This window comes from Pan paniscus, chromosome 6 (assembly GCF_029289425.2).
Source record: "Pan paniscus chromosome 6, NHGRI_mPanPan1-v2.0_pri, whole genome shotgun sequence".
NCBI classification, from domain to species: Eukaryota; Metazoa; Chordata; class Mammalia; order Primates; family Hominidae; genus Pan; species Pan paniscus.
This window is the reverse complement of record NC_073255.2, coordinates 42,253,293-42,266,860: the sequence shown is the minus strand read 5'-3', so window position 1 is coordinate 42,266,860 and position 13,568 is coordinate 42,253,293. Positions and strand designations below refer to the sequence as shown.

The 13,568-nt window shown below is 42.3% G+C and overlaps 1 protein-coding gene and 1 pseudogene across 5 annotated transcripts in view; one reads left to right on the top strand and one right to left on the bottom strand.

The window, feature by feature from the left end:
* ELMO1 (engulfment and cell motility 1) overlaps window positions 1-13,568 on the top strand; it is a 591,689-nt gene that overhangs the window by 16,994 nt on the left and 561,127 nt on the right. The window lies entirely within an intron of this gene.
* LOC112440583 (small nucleolar RNA SNORA51) lies at window positions 12,488-12,627 on the bottom strand (annotated as a pseudogene).

The following is a 13,568-nucleotide window of genomic DNA, read 5'->3' as shown; positions in this document are numbered from 1 at the left end:
TGAGCATACCTATTCCAATTATTCATTCCAGAACTTAAGAAATGTCCATAGGCTGAGGTGTGGGACCCACTGGGTCCACTGTGAGGTGGACCTGAACTAAAACTTCATAGATCAGGCCAGGTGCGGTGGCTCACACCTGTAATCCCAACACTTTGGGAGGCCAAGGTGGGTGAATCACCTGAGGTCAAGAGTTCGAGACCAGCCTGACCAACATGGAGAAATCCCTTCTCTACTAAAAATACAAAATTAGCCAGGCGTGGTGGCATATGCCTGTAATCCCAGATACTCGGGAGGCTGAGGCAGGAGAATTGCTTGAGGCTGAGAGACAGAGGCTGTGGTGAGCTGAGATCGCACCATTGCACTCCAGCCTGGGCAACAAGAGCGAAACTCCATGTCAAAAAACAAAAAACAAACAAACAAACAAACAAAAAACAAACTTCATAGATCACCTGGCCTCCATAAGTCCCTACTAACTGAGGCCACAGTGATGTTTTGAGTATTCTGAAATTAGTGTTAGTTCAGAGCCATTGTCCATTAGTTCCCAAAACATCTCATTATTCCTTTTTCCCCAGTGCACAGTTACCCTGGTAAAAGGTTGTACATAGGTCTTCTTGGGGAAGGCTGGGAGAAAGATTAACAGAATACATTTCTGGCAGTGTACCAGGGTCCTATTTCAAAGTGACCCAGCCTTCCTTTCATTCTAGTTGAGCCAGTGTAAACTCACTATAAACTGACTCTCAAGTCTGAGGATTGGTTGAGGGACCCTGACTATTATTATGATTCAAATTAGACTTTTGTTCACTTGACCTAGAACTTTTCCACTTATACACATCAAGTAGAAATTTAGTAGGCTTCTCATCTATTCCCACTTTTAGAAACACTATGATCATCTAGCCAATAGTATAGCCCTGTGCAAGTTAGACTATTCTTTTTTAAATTAATTTTTTTTTATTTTAGAGACAGGGTCTTGCTCTGTCACCCAGGCTGGAGTACAGTGGCATAGTCATAACTCACTGCAGCCTTGAACTCCTGGGCTCAGGCCATCCTCTCACCTCAGCCTCCTGAGTAACTAGGACTATAGACATGCACCACCATGCCCGGCTAATCTTTTTATTTTCTGTAGAGATGGGGTTTTGCTATGTTGCCCATGCTGGTCTCAAACTCCTGGCTTCAAGTTAACCTCCTGCTTTGGCCTCCCAAAGCACTGGAATTACTGGAAGGAGCCACTGCACCTGGCTAAGGTAGACTGTTCTGATTGCTGTGTTGACCTTGCTGTCCATTAAGGTAACTATGCCACACTAGAAAGTGCTCAATCAGGCTCTGTGCCTGTTGCGAGGCTTGGTCCGATTTGTTCCCTTAGACTCTTCCCTGAGCTGCCTTGTGGGATCCAGACCTACACAGATCCAGGTTGAAATTAATCACCACCCACTTGCTCTGTGACTTAGGGGAAATTTATTAAGTTCTCATAGCTTCTGTTTCCTGTTGTATAGATGGAAATGATGCCAGTGTGTGGTTGTCAAGATAAAATGAAAAAATATAATCAACGAACAGCAGAGTTCTTTGGCCTCGGCCGGCATACAGTAGATGTGAGAGTATGTATGAGTTTTGAACCTCTTCTCCAAAATTCTGTGGCCAGAGGCCATCGCGGGTTGAAAGGGATGGAATTAGGAGACACCGGTGAGCTCAGAGATGCAAAGAAATTTCACAGCATTTTCTGTTGTTTGCATTAAGACTTAAATTTCAAGTTTGCTGTGTTTTCCAGTATCGCAGTTTGATTTCTGGATTTTGGTTTTTGGTCGGTTCGGAGAAAATAAGGTCTGTCTGGGAGAAGCGACCATTTTTATACTTCCCATACCCTCTGAGGAGTGCCTTTTGTGAGCCCTATTTGTGGACTTCATTCATTAACTCATTCTTTGAGCACTTGAGGCCAGGAAATGACGATACATGTGGAGTGCCTTTGCCCTCTGCAGGGGAAGATGAGGTCGCAGTGGGCACAGCTGTAACGCGTGGCTGATACTCTCATGCAGGCAGAAACCCAGGTGGGGATGGCAGAAGAGGCCTGTGTCCTGTTGGCCAAAAATGTGCTTCATGGAAAATGATGTTCCTGGTGGAGCTCTTCGGGGACTGGTGGTCCAGACATTGAATTTGGAATCAATAGGCCAGAGCCCTGTTTTTGGGGCTGAAGCTAACTGTTGTCTGTGCTCTCCGTCAATGCCAAATTTTTCTCAGCTATTTATAAATGTGGAGGGAGGGTGCTAGGTGTGATTGATGGATCCCAAACACAAATCTGTAGGTCAGTCAGCTGCATTCAGAATCATCTCAGCAGCTTGCAAAAACTAGAATCTGGGATCTCATCACTAGAAATTCTGATTCTGGAGTAATTTCCTAAAATCTCTATTTATACAAAGACTCTGCACCAGGTAATTGTAGTCTGAAGCCCCCTTAGGGATGCCCTGAATATCTTCTATGTCCCTCTTCCCTCTAGTTCCATTCCTCATCCTTCACATCCTAATGCCATCTTAAATGTCTCTTTCAGAAAACCTTCTTGGCCTCTAACTGAGCAGCCCTCCTTAGAGGATTATTAGTTCATGCCTCTGTGCAAGAAAGAAAAACAAAAACAAAATGCATGAGTTCATTCACTCTCCCATCTCCCCTGCTGGCCTGAGAGCACCTGAACATAGTGATGGTACTGTAGCCAGTCATCTGTGCATCCTCTGTGCTCTGCCCACTGCCTGGCATGTAGAATATGCCCAGCAGGGGATTTTCAGAGCTGACCAGATGGGAGAGTGGTGAAACTGAAGATCAGCCCTTTTCCCTGCCTGTTAGCACCTCTAGGAAAAGATTTAAGAGATGTTGCAAACAAATCACTCCAACGTATTTGGGATTGCTCATTGTGATGCCTGATCTGTGCCAGCCTCTTCCTACCACATCTATGACTGTTACAGGGGTAACTGTTCCATCCCTTAGTCTGCAGCACCCAGAATGGATGTGGAATCACTGAAGGAGGTGAGTGGGGAAGAAGACAAGTTGGATCCTGACAGTTTAAACCCAGGTGTTTTGCAAATCCATCCCTTAGTCTGCAGCAGCCGGAATGGATGTGGAATCACTGAAGGAGGTGGGTTGGAAAGAAGACAAGTTGGATCCTGACAGTTTAAACCCAGGTGTTTTGCAAATCCTTCCAAAATATCACTTGGCTTTTCCTCTCCATACCTCCTCCCTTGTCCAGTTGGAAAAAATAACAACAACAACAACAACAACAACAACCACCACCTGCAGTACGTGTGCCCACATCCTCCTCTGGATGAAATAGAGTTGCACAGAGAAAAGGAAAGTTGATTTCCTAGTTATTCTCCCACACATGGAGTTCTGGGTGGCACCATCCCACACTATTTGCATCACTGAGCTACACACTCTGCCAAGACTGCATCTTAAATTTAAACACATTTTGATGAAAATAGAGAAAGGCTGAGGAAGAAAGGTTAACACTTCCCCATAAGAGGTGCGTAAGCACTATACATCGTATGTTTTTCTTCTGGCTCTTGGATTAGGACAGAATGTTAATTAAAAAGTAAAAAGCTGATCTTCTGAGCAGCAATTAATTTCAGGATTGCTCTTCTTTCATCTGTTGGGTCTTTGCATTTCTGAAGACGTGGTGGAAAATATTTCCTAGGGGTCTTTCTAATACACATTTTCATTTGATTGTTTTGATCTTTTGGCTACATGTTGACTTAAAAAGGAACCAATATTACAAAAAGAAATGTCATTCCAAGGTTCTGGATTCTGATTATCGCTCTGGTGACACAGATGAGATTGGCTCCAGGCATATACACATTGGTTAGCTGGTTCTGCCCAATCCCTGTCTGGAGTTGAATGTTCCATTTAGTCAAGACTGCCAAGCAGCAACATAACTGGATTCATTAGCTTGAGTTCTGAAAGCTCCTCTTCAAAGTTGTTTTTGTATTCATACTACTTTAATATTTAGGGACAGGCTGCACCATTTTCTAGGTGCCAAAAGTGATCACTCAGTTTTTTTTATTAGGTGCTATTTTAGATTCAAAAATATTTTATTTTTTATGAACTGTTTTGTGCCTTTGACCTAGTTCTCTTTTTACTGGGATATGTGTCCTAAGAGGATGAGGTTTATGATATTAATAATACCTGCATTATTAATTCCTTTCAAATGAAACCAGCTCTCTCTGTTCCCCTCCAACGTGTGTGTGCACACACAGACACACACACACACACACACACACACATACCCCAAGCATACATCCTTCATGTAGATAAAAAGATAAAATGCCTTTGGGGTATCTATGGGGATAACTTATTTTTCTCCCCTATTGATCAGAATGCATGGAGGCCTGGGAAACTCTGCTGGAGTACCCAAAGCCTCCAAGCTGGCAGACTTGAGCACTATTGTCTTTATTGCTTCTTTTAGCAGGATTTTCCTGGGGATGGTGAATGTGCCATAAAGTAGGGCCCACAGGCCTTGCAGAAATGGAAGAGCATGCCATTCACAGAAGAAATGAGCTGTCAGCTCCCTTCTCCTCTTACTATAATTTGCTACAGCCTGGAAATGAAAAGTGACAGCTATTAAAAGGGCTTGGGAATAATTGCAGTTAAAAGCAAAAATAGCGATATTATCCACTGCCACTTAGGCTCACTTTTACTTTTGAAAAGGCTCAATGTTTGGAGTCCATAAAATGTTTGCAGAATATCATCCTGAGTCATTTTATTTATGACTAATCTAAAATATTTTTATAGGTTTTCAGCCATCCCATAGTGGTGTTGGTTTTGGTGGCATCTGAAGGAGGGTGATATTCCTATCAGAGTGATCTGTGACACGTTGCAGTGTTGGTCACTGCTGACCCAGACTGAGGTGACAAGATTCTTCCATGCAGAGCTGCAAGAGTTCTAAAGCAGGTGTTTTTCCTGGAGGGAGAGCAATGGCTTTTTGTGAATTTTAGTTTTAGAATTTGAAAAAGTCTTAGCCTGAAACATATCTTTAAAAATGCCTCCTCATATCTCAGCTAACGTAGCAATCACAGAGATGTCACTGTATTCTGGAAGTTGATGTCATTCTTTCTTTGGAAAGCCATAGAGTCATCTCCGCACCTTCTGTGATCTCTGATGTTCAGATGTTTAGCTTAGAAACTAGATTTGAATCTCCTTTCTAAAGAAGACCCCCTTGTGGTCTGAACTACTGTATTGTCTTAGGGGGCTCAGGTTCGTGTTTGCAAAGGTTAGTTTGTGATTTTTTTCTTTTTTTCGGGAAAAAAGACGTAGAATCTTTTTAGCAGAAGGATCTTGGATAAAAATCCTGAGTAAATGTTTCTCGGTGTATGGCACTGAAAATGAGTTAGGTATAATGCTGGCTTTTAGGGAATATTTAAATAGTTTTTTATTCATTTTCATGTGTCTTGGAAAAAGAATAACAAGGATATCAAACCTGTGATTTCCTAGATTTCCTTGTTTAGGATGAGACTAACATGCAACAATTGTAAGAGAAATACTGAGTAAAATAGGGCTGGGAAATGGTCTTTGAAGAACTAGAGTTTGGGAAACACTGATGTAAGCCAAAAACCTGGATTTTGCCTGTGCCACTTCTGAGGCGAGACAAGGACTGACTTGCCAGAGTTTACCTGTTGGTGACCTTGAGACTGGAATCCAAACGAGATGCTGGTATGTTTGTGAATAATAACAAGGAGAGCTGACCTTTACAGAGCGTCTCCTGTGAGTGGTACCAAGTGATTTATATATGTTATCTCATTTAGTTCTCACTTCAGGCCTTTTTTGAATTAATTACTACTAGTATTTTATTTTATAGCAAATACAAGATGGGTGTGGTGGCTCACACCTGTAACCCAGCACTTTGAGAGGCCAAGTAGGGCGGATCGCCTGAGGTCAGGAGTTCGAGACCAGCCTGGCCAACGTGGTGAAACCCTGTCTCTACTAAAAATACAAAAATTAGCTGGGCTTGGTGGCGGGCATCTATAATCCCAGCTACTTCGGAGGCTGAGGCAGGAGAATCGCTTGAGCCCAGGAAGCAGAGGTTGCAGTGACCCAAGATTGTGCCACTGTACTCCAGCCTGGGTGACAGAATGAGACTCCATCTCAGTAAAAAAAAAAAAAAAAAAAAGAAAGAAAGAAAAAAAGAGGGAGAGAGAGAGAGAGAACTCTAAGTTTAGAGAGGCTGGGTAACTTGCCCAGGGCCATAGAGCCAGAAAGAGCTGAGGTGAAGGAAGGAGCACACCTCTGTCCATCTTAGCTCCCTGAGAATAGTTCACATCAAAGAAGATGTTGAAGAATGGATTCTTTTGTTGGTGTTAAACTGCTAGGCATGAGGGTCCAGAGTCTTGTTCTGGAGACTTGCAAATGATGATTTTTATAGCCTCATTGGAGTGGGGGACTCTGCCTAGGACATCCCCTGAGAAGTTCTCAGTATATCAGCGTATTACAGATGGAGAAGACTCAAGCAGAAATCAGCTTTCTTTTGTAATATTGATGGTTTTCAAACTCAGCCACAGGTTCCCTTTTTCTCCAATAAAACCCACGACATTTTGCAGAACCAATACTCTGTGGAGCACCTATTTGGGGAACCTAACGTTTTAAACTCATTTTACACATGGGAAATCTGAGGTTTGTGATTACTTGGCCAAAGCCAAAACTAGCTGTTGGCAGAGCTTATGTCATTAATTAATTTATTCATTCAACGGATAGACATCCAGTGCCTCCCATGTGCCAAGCATGCTGGGAATTAGTGGTACAGCATTGAACCAGTGGACAAGACACAGATATAAGGAGACACATGTAAATAATTCTCGATAACTATCATGATGCACTGAATGTTTGTGCCCACACCCCCACCCCTCCAAATTCTTATGTTGAAATCCTCATACCTAATATGATGGTATTAGAAAGTGGGGTCTTTGGGAGGGCCTTAAGTCCTGAGGGTGGAGCCCTCTGGCATTAGTGCCCTTATAAAAAGGACCCAAGAGAGCTCTCTGCTGCTCTTTCTGCCACGTGAGACATGACGGGAAGTTGGCAGTCCACAGCCCAGAAGAGCGCCCTCACCAGAACCCAACCCTGCTGGCACCCTGATCTCACATTTTCAGCCTCTAGAACTATGAGAAGTAAATTTCTGTTGTTAATAAGCCACCTAGTCTATGGTACTTTGTTAGAGCATCCTGAATTGACTAAGGAAACCCTAACATTTCCTGGGTCTTCTTAAGGTAGAGGGCTTGCCTTTTTCATCTTTCATCTTTGTTTTCCCAGTTTCTAGTATGAGGCAGTGATAACACAGCCTCAATAAATATTCGTTGAATAAGCTGTTGATGGATTGGAATCTTTCCCGTTCTATAACAAAATGGTTTATTATTATTATTATTAAAAATATATAATAATTATTAGTTTTGGTGTGGGTTACTCTTTAGGAAGTTTAAAACAAAATGTTCCAAGAGGTCCCCAGATTGAAATAGGTCTCTTGGTCACCCTTGCTAAGAAACCCAGTTCTGAACAGCATTGACCTTGAACACTCATTACAGGACAGATTATTTGTGAAATGAGTAATGTTTGAAAATCATCTCTGTAGGTTTTTTGGCATTGCTAAATTGTGTCACTGGTTGGAATTTTCAGATCACAACCATATTTTGATTCCCAGGCTTTTGGCCATTTTGCTAATGTGCCAGAATCTCTAAGGCCTAGCCCAATTGCTAATATTGACAAATTCTTGAGGAGTATATATGGTTTGTTCAGGAATAAAACGGATAGGACTCAGAATCTTATCAGCTCATACCTGTAGGTATGGGGCAATCCATCCATCTAGCAATTTTCTAAACTATGTAGCCTACTGTGGGATACTGAATCCCTGCCCGTGAGTACTGAGAAGGACTCATGGAAGGATGATAGCTTTCTTTGCATTATTTGTTTCTAGCATAGGAAAACTGGCTAATGTTCGTACAGTATGAGAAGTTTTTAGTCCACTGGACTGGAGATTCGGAGCTGCCCAGGTGGTCAGTGCTGGCAGGAAAAGGTAAAGAAGATCAAAGCATATGGCTTTTCTACTTTGCCTATCTTTTTCTTGAAAGAATTTGTGGCTGATGAAGACCATTTTGCTCTGGAGGAAATGATGATCTGTTGGTGGCATGCACCTGGCCTCTTAGTTTGCTTTGTTGTCCTGGGAAGTGGGCAAGTGCCCCACTGGACCTTGATCTGCATTCCACAGGGGACTCCCTGCTTTAGAGGGACCCCTACCCATGAGGTCCAAGGATGACCACCCAGCGTAGCCCCCAGCAAGTACTCACACACACTTCCTCCAGAGCAGATCATTTAGTTTAAGGGAAGGGCATCATCACTTTCAGAGATGGGTGTTTTAGTGATTAGACATGCGACTTCTCTGGTAGAGGGCATTTATTTTTTAAAAAAGAGAAAGGGTAATGAATCGGACACTATCTGTCAAATTCTTTGCTAGGAGTGGAAACCTAAGTTTTCCCAAGTCCGTATTTCCCTGAGAAGAAATTGATTTTGGTAGGATCCATAAAGCCTTGTAGAGTGAAATAAACTATTGGCAGAAAAGAGACAAACACATATATAAAAAAAATAAGAATCAATGTTTCAAAAATGAAATACAGTAGAATACTGTGAGGTGTTTGTTTGTTTGTTTGTTTTCTTTGAGACAGGGTCTGGCTCTGTCACCCGGGCTGGAGTGCAGTGGCACGATCTCAGCTCACTGCAACCTCCGCCTCCCGGGTTCAAGCGATTCTCCTGCCTCAGCCTCCCGAGTAGCTGGGATTACAGGCACCCACCACTGCGCCTGGCTAATTTTTGTATTTTTAATAGAGATGGGCTTTCACCATGTTGGCCAGGCTGGTCTCAAACTCCTGACCTCAGGTGATCCTCCCAGCTTGGCCTCCCAAATTGCTGGGGTTACAGGTGTAAGCCACCGCGCCCGGCCAACTGTGAGTTTTATTTAGCCTTAGAAGTATCTTTAGACATTAGGTAAAGAGACACAGGCTTAATCATATCTGTAGTTTACTGCAGGTTATAAGATGAATGTCTGATGAAATTATGACATATGTTACTGAAGGGAAATTGTGCCATGTTTTTCCCTATATATTTTAGGGTGATAACCTGTAACACAGAAGACATTGGTGCCTCACTAAGAGCATGGCACCAGGAGCCTGAAGGAGTGGGACCTGAGTCCCATTTTCTTGGTTTACCAGATAGGAAAATTTAAACAAGTTATGTAATGCTTTTGAATCTCAGTTCCCCATCTGTAAAATGAGGGTAACAATACAGACCTCTAGAGTTTGCTGTGCAGACTTAACAGGCTTGGCTCATGGACTGTGGCCAATAAATGGTAGCTTTTGTTATGAACTCTAGGTAGAAAAGTATCTAAATGGTTTTCCCCAAGCCCAGAGAGTCTGAAATGGCCTTTGGAGGTATCTTCAGACATCATGACTTCATTTAGTGTGGCATCATGCTTGTCTGATTTTTAGATTTCCAAAGAAGTCTTGTAGTGCATCATTACTAGAAAACATTTTGGAGTTTACACAATCAGTAAATGAGTTTTAAAACACTTTTTTTTTCTAAATAGGAAGGCAAGTGTTGCCTGCTTCATCTGTCTACTTGTAGACCTGTTTAAGTGTTTTAAAATCCATTAAGACATTTAAAATTATGAAAGCCATTTGCTTCATGACTTAACAAAATTCCTTAAAAGTCTTGTATATTCCTGCGAATAGCTGAATCCTCTAAGGGAAGCAGGAAAACCACACGAGCTTCTCTATTAATGTTGCTGATGTGTTGTGACTTGTACCAGGTCCCTTAGGCCAAAGCGAAGCACAGATTTTTTGGGGGAAAAAAGCTGATGAATTAAGCCAATAACTCCAACCTCTTGGCCAGAGAAATGTAAATTCTTTTTCTAAACTCACAGAAATAAGACTCTTCCAGGGCTGGAAAAGACTTTGATGAATAACGCAGGCTCATTTCCCCATTGAATTTATTCCTCGATGCTATGCATATAATGGGTAGTCAATAAATATTGTTTGCCTGCTTTTTGTAGCTGTTTCAAATTGGGATGAGGATGAGTCTGTGGTGTTGAAATAGAGGAAAGCTAATTTTCTTATCCTGGGATAGGCTTTAATCTTGTTAGCCAGATGTTCTAAACATGAGAGCTAACCAGTCAGACGAGACCACAAATATCTGAGTTGCACAATGCAATTGGCTTGAGAACTGCATTCTTTAAAGGTCATCCTTTGTATGGGGACAGAGGCACCCCTTGTCGACATTTTGGGAGGATAGGTTGGCTTCCTGGTCCCACTCAGGTCAGAAACACCACTGCCCATCACTTTTGGCCCCAGCTTCTTGTGGTTCAGTCCCACTGCATTGTAAACTCCAAGCAGAGGGGCCAGTTTTGACCAGTGAAAATGGTTAACCCTTTTGGCCAGCCCTCTTCTGCTGAAGTCTATAATGCATGGCTGTTTTTATCCCTGTCTGTTGGAAGAATATTCAGAAATCCATTGCAATCTAGTTTTGATAAAGCCTTTAATTTTCCACCCCTTCCTTTTGCAACTTCATCCATTTGCTGCATATTCAGCCCCTAAGAATCCAGGAATGAATTGATGTGCTGGCTTCAAAACAGCCTGGCGTTTAGGAGTTTTGATTATATTCGAGAATCTCCAGGCTTGACTGTTCTTAGCTTTGATATCATGAGGACTATCCTCACAGGGAAAGGTTTATAGCATCTGGGGTGAGAACTTTAATTGTGGCCCAAAGGAACTTGTGATATTTTGATAAGGTGCTTGAGGAAGTTGTTGGATATAGAGCAGAATGTATTTCGGAAGGGTGCAAGCAATTTTGAGCCCTTCTGGCTGATCATTGCAAAATGGGTGAGCACTGGGAGATCAGAAAATATGTGGTGGGCAAGGTAGAAAGAACGTCAAACTGGATGAAATAAGAAAACGGGGGAAAGCTATTTGAGAGGAAACTTGGCATATACTTAGTATTTGTGTCTGTTTTTCTCTTGAAATGGGCTGTTGTGTTGGCAGAGGCTTCTGGCTGTTGTCAGAGATATGAACATCTGTGCTCCTTTGCAGAAAACTCAGGATTCTAAAGTGTTTGGTGGAAATTGTTTAACTCTGCCACTTGCTCCATCTCCTCATTAGGAAGAGCTTAGTCTGTACTGCTCCGAGTGTGCTTTTAAGAGGAAGATGTGGCTTAGGGTTCTGGGCTTCACTTTTACATACTGCATGGCAGAAGCAGGTTTGCAGCAGTGAAATCTGAGGCCATCAGATACAAGTGTGCAGACTTGGTGTAAATCAGTTTGCTTGCTTGGGTTGGAAGTAAGAATGAAAGATGCCAAATTAGTAAGGCAGTTGTGATACAGGCATCTGAAGAGAGCCAGCAAGATGGACAGGTCATGTGTGGCTAAGTTTTGGAAGGCTTTGCTTTAGTCACTGTAGTTAATGCTAAAAGCTGTTATAAATGACCCCAAAATATCAGTGACAATACAGTAAGAGTGAAGTATTTGATCACTTTAAAGTGCATTCTCCTATTCCCCTAATTAATTCTGCTGTTCACCAAGTCTTCTAACAAAGTGGTCAGTGGAGTTACACGGGGCATCAGTGTCTAGCCAGCATGCCACCTTCCTTTAGCCAAAACCTAATCCCAGCTGTGGCACACGCAGGAAAGGCCAGGCAATGTAGTTTAGCTCTGTGCTTGTGGAAAGTGTCACTGGTTTATCGAGCACAGCCTCAAATGTTCTTCCTAGACAGTGATGGATCCATCCACATTTTGTGGAGCCCCCTTTATGAAAATAACACAAAATCAGGTACAAAAGTGAATGGTTTATTTAGAATGAGAATGGGCAGGGCTTAGTCAAGTGGAAGGCTCTGAAGATTACGGTTTCTTAGCTTCATGGTAATATATCTCTGCTCCTAATGTCCAAATATAAAATATGTTTTTCCCCTTCTTATTACCTAATAAAACCATCTTTGCTAGGTGACCCATAGAGCACTTCGTGCTGTTGAAGTGTGCCAGGGCAGCTATTCTCACATTGCCCTTGGAGTGAACAGTGCTGCAGCCTTGCTGGGAGGCAGTTTGGCTATTGGTACTGAGAGCACAAGACTCATCCTGTGCTTTGACTCAGGGGCCTTACCTCTCAGCCTCTGAAAGCCCCCAGTGATTTGTATTAGGTATGTGTAAATCATGAAAACATCCTCCTTCTCCAAAGACCAGTAAATGGTTGAATTATATCACCATGCAATGGAATATTGCAGCAATTACAAATGATGATAGGATGTTTTGTGCAAGGGAAAATGCATATAAGTGAAAACAGCATGATGTGAAATAGTGTGAACTCAATTGTGTAAAAATAAGTAAACTAAAAATTACTGAAATAAATGATATGAAAATGTTGCCACTGGTCATCTCTGGATGATACACATATGACCAAACTTTATTCATCTTTATAGTACTTTTTTCTTCAACTCCATTTCCCTGCATTTACAATACAGACCAGGCACACACACACGGCCTGGGCTGAGGTGCACATGGTATAGGTTTACTCTGCTTCCTCTTTCTCTGCTTCAGTCAGTGTAAGAAGACAGCCTTGGTAAGCACCAGGAGGCCTCATCTTTATAGTTTTCTGCATCTAGCAAATTGTATACAATTATTTAAATAGTGATAGTTCTGACACCTCTATGTAAATGGCAATATTGCAGCCTTATTTTGCCCTAACATTTTACTGTTTCCAAAGTGTTATCACATATTATCATATCTAATTTTACAACAACCCTGAGAGGACAACAAAGAAAAAAATCATACATTTTTAGTAGAAAACAGATTAAACAAAACAAACCCATCCAATCACAAATGGCCCATGAATATATTGACATTTCCAGATAGCATCTCCATCTTCTTCCTCCTGTTCTCCTAATTAATTCTGCTGTTCACCAAGTACTCTAACAAAGGTAAAAAATACTACTTTCTTCTCAATTATCATAGCCTTCTATTTAGATTTTTAATTACAAATATTTTAAGAGTATTATTTTGGGTTTTCTCCGAGCTTGGAAACCTAGCCTTGTTCTACCAGAAAATGCTTTCTGCATTTCAGCTAAGGCATTTAGAAGTCCACATTGGGTCAGAGCCTGCCTGCATCCTGAGCGGCTGTTTCTGTTCTCCCTGCCAGCATCCTCCTCTGCGGGCTCAGTCCTGGGGGGTAGGAGTGGGGTTATGGGGGAGTCTCTAGGACCCTGGGACCCAACACTGGAGAGATCTCAATCACGCTGGGTGCTCTTCTTCCCTCGATTCATGTTCCGTAGCTGCTTAGTCTTGTTGCAAGTGCCCGAATCCTAGCCTCTGCAGCACCCTGAGAGCTGGGCACTTGACTCTTACCATCCTCATCTCACCTCACTGCCCCTTCACTGCAGAAGCTGCAGTTTGCCTCCCACGCTTAACCTGATGACTGACACCTCCTTATAATACCTGCAAGATGACTTCTGTGATTCTGCCTGCCCGCATCTGTGTGTTTCTGGATTTTCTATCTCCACGCTTGGCCCTGCCTGAGACTT